This window comes from Labeo rohita, chromosome 16 (assembly GCF_022985175.1).
Source record: "Labeo rohita strain BAU-BD-2019 chromosome 16, IGBB_LRoh.1.0, whole genome shotgun sequence".
Lineage (NCBI taxonomy): Eukaryota > Metazoa > Chordata > Actinopteri > Cypriniformes > Cyprinidae > Labeo > Labeo rohita.
Genome location: NC_066884.1, coordinates 30,718,195 through 30,725,295, shown reverse-complemented (window position 1 = coordinate 30,725,295; position 7,101 = coordinate 30,718,195).

The window sequence follows — 7,101 nt, the reverse complement described above, 5'->3', positions numbered from 1 at the left end:
TATGGCACTGGAGTCCATCCTCTGGCTGCTTCTCCAGCTTGGAAATCTTTATTACCTGCTGCAAATACTATTTTGACGAAGAAACTATGAAATAAATGCGTATTTTTATATTATTCGGAAAATGTGGTGACGGGCATATTTTAGGCTATAGGGGTGACCGGGGATGATTGTAACACGGGTTAGTGTTCCAATTTCTCAAATAAGGAACAAATTACAAATCACCTAATTCAATTCACACATTCTCAATTTAGTCCTTATTCCACGTGGGGAAGTGGAGCCCTGTGGATGACAGCATATTTTAGAGGGGAAAAAAAAAAAACTTTTTATACTTTATTTTTGTAATTTTTTTTTTTTTGTAATTTTTTAATTTTGTTGTTAAACTTATCAAAGTTAAATCATGTTTATTGGGTGTCTGTGTAGCTATTTTTATCCAAGTTGTCATTGCAAATGTTTTGCCTGTTAGCTGTAAGGTGAGCTAGTAGCATGGCTACAAGACTCTGGATTAATTGTAACATCAATGAAACATGTTATGACTTACTCCAAGCAATTTTTTTGTTTGTTTTTTTTTATGTTTTCTTTTAACTTCAGTATGCCTTGGTCTTGGAAGAGAAAGTAAATCCGAAGGATGTCTTTAAATATTCAAGTATTCAAGTTCAGTTTTATTATGCTCAATTACTATGTCTGATATTAACAAACATTCTTAAACACACACACACATGCACGATATTCAATTTTATTATCATAATGCTAATGTAACACACTCACTGACCCACCCACCCACCCACTAATAATGCTTAAAAGTCAGTGTTGAATAAAAAGCTTTCAGAATCTTTTTTTTCCTTCATTATCCTTGTTGCATTATGTTACCCTCGTGGATATTATAATGTTACATCTCACCCCAGGGTATGTTACAACTAAGCCAGACTATGGGGTGAGTTGTAACATTTCACTCCTCGTGTTTGAAACTAAACCATGCATTTTCTGTTTGTGCTGCAAAGATAAAAGCTACGCCATTTAAAACCAGGCACTTGTAACTACTGTAGTTTGAGACACATTTTGTATGCACTGGCTTAAAAGAACTCCAAGATACAGACAGATTTGTCAAAAATGTTACAACCATCCCTGGTCTCCTCCTATTTATGTCAGCAACAAGACATTTCTTGATAAGAACTTTCATCACATTTTCACGCTTTAAAGTTCTTCCTAAATAAGGACAACCAGGGTTGTTTGTAAAACTATTTGAAAACAATGCTAACTTTTATGCAAACATTTTGTGAAGTGATCACATTTACTTTTATTATGACATTATTATGACTATTATGACATCCACTATACCCTTATCATCAATCCAACCCAGCCCAATTTTCAATAAAACATTTTTATTTAAAAAAGGAACATTAGTTAATGCAGTAGGTACCAAGAAAGAACAACTTCATTTACAGCATTACGTTTGTGTTAAATTATAAATATACTATATTTATTCGCTATATATATTAACTGTTTATTTGTGTTCATTTGTAATACATTAGTATATGTAGAAATTAACATTATATCATATTATATATTATTTCATTGTTAAATTATAACCGATTAATAAATTCTGTACTGTCCATTGTTCATTCTTAATACATAATGCATTAACTAATGTCAGCAAATGGAACTTTACTGTAAAGTGTTACCATCTTAACAGATCTTAACAGTATGTGTATGTATACAGGTTTATCCTCCATTGTGGGGAAATTGTAGAAAGTTAAAAATGTAGAAAGTTGGTGTTCACAACACACTTACGTTCCTCTTTTTGATAACAACTTTTATACTCTTCAGGAAGGATTATCATAATCAAAATCAATCATTGTTCTAAAAAAGGGGAGGCAGATTTTTTAGTGTAGGAAATTGATTTTTTGTTTGTTTGTTTGTTTGTTTTTAAATCCAAAACATTGTTCATGAATACTGCTGTAAAATATTTTAAACCATGACCTTAACAGTAAACTACTTTGGTGGCTTGACTGAGTAAAATAAATAAGCCTGTTGTAAATTTACTTTGACAAGCACTTCTCAATTATATGCTTTCCTATTATTTTAGGATACTATTGCCAGCATCCTAATTTCACTGTGGTCTTTGGCTAAGAAAAGTCAATCTGCACCCTCGATATAAGACAGCTCAGAGATGAAAGATTCCTGCCAAGTGACGTGCTTCAGGTCACAGGGGACAACAGAGACACCAGCTCTAAAGTACTTTAACAGTCCTGAATTTGTGACATAGCCACAAAGCATGTTTGCAATTTTGTGTGGTCATGCAATCAGTACAGACTGTGTCCTGGGAGATTCTACCCAAAGCACACCCATGATCTGCAATGTCACTGTAATGTCCCCTTCCCAGGTGACGCCTTCATCTCAATGACAAGCTCAACTTTTGAATTTCACTTTGATAATGTATGGGTGAGTTAATTTAGTATTTTAGTATTTTAAAATGATTAATATATCAAAATATTTTATGGTTTTATTTCAGTATCGAAATATTTTAATCAGTTTTGAGAACCACATTGTCTTCTCTAGTAGTAGTGAATTTGTATTGTATATTGTCACGATTATCTCGAGATAGAGACATTTCCAGAAAACACTCATCATTGGGCCTTTTTTTTTTAACAGACACTATTTTATGCAATAAACTTTTGGCTCACATGAGACCCTAGGAACTTTTGGTGGTCTTTTTGCATATTTTACTGACATACTGTGTGGTTCATTACTTCAACAGTGGGAGCTATATAGGCCACACCTCATAAGGTTGTGGGATAGGACACACCACAACATGTAGGCAGTCTAAAACAGACGTAGCTCTCAACGCCATCAGTGACGCGTGGATCGGCTTCCCGACCTGTGGTAAGGCATTGTGGATTTCTTCACAGATATATGCGCAGACATGATGTGGGTGTTAAGAGGTCAACCATCAGTGCTTCTATGTGGCCAGTCTACAAACCATTTCAAAGCCATCATAAAATCACTCATCATAAAATGACAATGCTTTGGAATCATTGAAGACTACTGTATTTTCCATTTTTATACTGCTTAACGCACAAGCTACAGTAAAAGGTCAGTAAAATAAACAAAGGACTATGGGCTGTACTGCAGAAACATCCTAACTCATAATTCTGTTCTATATTCAAAACATTACACATCTCTTGCAAAATCAAGCTCTTTATAAAAATGATGTTTTTGCATAGTAACTGTACACACAAACATCAAATGATTAGCCCCCTATACGCCAAACTATGCACAGATATGACAAATGTAAAACACTTCTATCTTGTGTTTTTTGCTTGTTCAGTGGAGTGTGCAGGATTACATGTACATGTACATGCATGTGCAAAAATACACTGTATACACATTGATTTTAAGATGACTTTAACTAAAAGCACAATTATGACATCCGTTAAGTGTTGAGATAATGTGTGGCCACTTCTATAAACAGAAGTGTGATTTCTGCAGACTTACACCAACCCCAGAAATGTTTCTAGAACACTGATCTACACCTCTCTTTGGAGAACATCTACTGGATGACTAATATGTGTGTATAAAGGTATTAAAAACATTCAACTGTGTCCTGTCATTCACATGCAAAACTCTTGTTAGAGCTTTTTCAGTTGTCAGCCCTCTGACTAATTGATAAAAGATCCCCATTTTGCAAATATGTCACGAGTAACCAGATTTACCAGGGGCAGCTGTGAGTCCATTAAGACTGTTTATTTACATACAGTACACTACATTAATATGGAGTTCTTCCTCTGTCAGTAGAATGAATCTACTGATAACAATGTGGCCCTAAACACTATTGATTTCCATAACTGATTCCTTAAATAAAAAGAACAGGAACTTTAACTGAAAACCGGTTGGCAGCAGTACATCTCTTTGCAGGGGAGAGAGGAAAAAGGCTTACTTGGATAAATTCCCAACTGTAATCATAACACCATCTGATGATAATATCAAACTGTGCATGTAGTTATATCTCTATAATTAAACTTCTTCAAATATGTACCGTAGGACAGAATGTGTAAAAGGACAGAATAAAGTTAAATCTTATGTACAATTTGGATGTGTTGCAGTGGGCTATCTGAGGACATCTATGCCAACTAAAACAAAATCTAAGTAGAGCTAATTAGTGATCATGCAAGGTCCACTGGGTGAATTTGAAATGAATTTGAGTTGACTTAAAGTCTAGAGAGTTAAAAATAAATAAATAAATAAATAAATAAATCAAATACTACCACACTTTAGTTGGTTAGTCCATAAAAGATCTTTAATAAGATGACTTTCTTGTGTTTTATGTAAAATATGTTGTCTTCTAGACATCTCATCATTAGAGACAATAATCATAATTTTAATCATTTTAATTTTAATAATCAGAGGACCACACTTTATTTGTTCCTCACTCTGAAGAACACTACTGAGAGTTGCCTGAATAGTGCCTTAAGACAATCTAAGAGGAAGTGGCACAACTGTGTCATTTTAGACAAATTACAAATTATGCAGAAGCCAGTATCTTAATTTTATCATAGTGCCCATAACACTGTCAATATTGTCCCACAATTGTGTGTGTATGTGTGTGTGTTAGGGGGTTCAATGGGGTCATTGACTGTAATAAGCATTACAGCAGTGTTGTAGTACTCATATTTGTAGTACTGTCTTGAGTCCAATTGCAAGACCATATATTTATGGTACCGTGGAGCATTTATAGGATCATATTAACTCCAAAACATTGCGGGTATATTTTTTGTTCTGTGCCGACTTGTGCATATGATCTGCTCTGTATTGTGTCTCTAGACTGGAACACACTGTGCACCTGCAGATGTTCATGTGACACTGACACAAAAAGAAAAGCATACTTATGCTCTTGTGAATCATTCAGATGAAGACTTACCCTGTCCATGTCTGATCCTGGACTTGAATTAGTTCTAGATCATTAGATGTGATGTCCTGATGGCTAAATGGGCAGTGAGGTAGAAAGACAGCTGTTACTTATTTTGCACACAGCTTGTGTCTTACTGATCTTAAGCTTTAATCCAATATCAGTTTCTTTAAACTGTAATGTGATAGCACAGCCTACAGTCCATGGCACCTACCTAAAAACATGGCTTCTGGGTAATTCTTTCCCAAAATTCACCAATATGTATTTCAAACAAACATTACAGCAGTCATTTATGTGTTTGACATTTGACTGCCAAGAGTAAAAGCCATGGTTAAAGAAAGCAAACAAATGAAGGGAAGTTCTTGTTTTCTGTTTGTTTTATTCCGTTTCATGGGCATCTACATGAATGTATGTTTTGTGCCTGGTGTTTGCAGTCCAAAGCAAGACTGTGGTCAAGCAGTGCTCTCTCTGTAGAGACCAATCTACAAGTGGAGACCTACCAAAATAAGCCTCATATACTGCCTTCCTCTGTAACACCTCTCACCCCCTTAGTAAGCAATGCCTTCAGAAATAAATCACTACATGAAGGTCACAGTTTCTTGAATATTCAGGTGTCGGTGAAGCTGTAATGCTGGTTTAACATAAAAGGAATTAATTTAATTCTAACATCCTGCCAAAGGAAATGCTGAATCAACACAGTTTGAGCTGGATTCCTTCCGTTCAACAGAGAAAATCATTAGTTAATCAAGACATGTTTTCACACTGACTTCTCTAATTTCTGTCATTTCTGTCAGTTATATGTCAAAACTATCTTTAATTTTCCATAGGTAAATCTCTGAAAAAAAAAAAAAAAAAATAAGAAAACACATGACAAAAAGCTTCTGACACCTTATCAGAATTCCCATGACAGATTCATATAGCTTGACATGGATTCAAATGGATGTGTTTTCATCCATGCAACTTTCCATTAATCAAGATGTTGTTGGATGTCTGTCTGATATAATTCCACCATGTATTCCAATCATTCACAATATGATAAAAATATTAAAAAATATTTACTGTGCACTGTTTTTCCCTGCAGAGTATTATTATTAATTTATTTATAGGACCATTTATTCACCAGTTTTGTCTTAGTATTATTTAAGGAAAAAGTAAAATCTCTCTCAATCCGCAGTATGTAGTAAAATGGTCTTTAAAGTGGACACTGGATGCCCATTTTCCAAAAGTTTATAAGATTATTTAAGGTCTTCATGAAATGTCTGCAAAATACTTTGGTTAAAATACCTTAATGGTCTTGTAAAACAACTTTTTTACCTTGTCAGAAACCGCTCTGTTCCCAGGGACCCATTTTGGGACAGGGACCCGTCTTATTAAATCTTATTAACATTTATTGTGTCTTTGGTGGCGCATTACCATCAAAAACAAAACTAATGCACTGTGTCCTCAGTGGCTCTCATATCGGGAGAAATTAAGACTCTTATGATCACTTTTACATCCAAACACAAAACACCTTCATTGCTTACGAGAGACTGTTGTCGCTAGAGCTGCTTGATCACAGAGAAAATGGCAGACAGCATAGAACTGGCCATGGCCTCCAGAGCTCCCTGACCCGCCATGGCTCTTGAGACTGCCTGACCTGCAATGGCCCGTTGGACTGCCTGTTCCAACACTGTCCCCTGATCACCCTGATCCGCCCTGGAGGCCTCCTGTGTCTTCCCCGTCAGGGTGTCCACCCCCTCTCCCCTGTGTCACGTATCGTGTGAGGAAGGGGCGAACGAAGACGAAGGTCAAAGATAAAGTCTTTATTATATTCCACAGGTAATTCCAAAACAGCAAAATCCACAGCAGGAGGGTAGATGCATGCATACATTGACGAGACTGGACGACAAACACTGAACTGATTGCAGCTTATAAAGACAGGTGATTACGATGAACATAATAAAGGCACAGGTGATACAAGGTTAACTAATGATGATTAAACGAGGACAGGAAACAGGATTAACCAAATACGGGCACAAGAGGGAGAAACCAACATAAACAGTCCACAGGGGTGTGACATTAATCCCCCCTCCCGGGAGGAGCCCGAGCCGGAGACAGAGAGCCGATGATCCTGGGTGACACCAAGGATCCGGAGGGCCAAGGCGGAACCCAAGGCTCTGGTGACCGAGACGGAGGCGGAGATCAGGAGGTCCACGGCG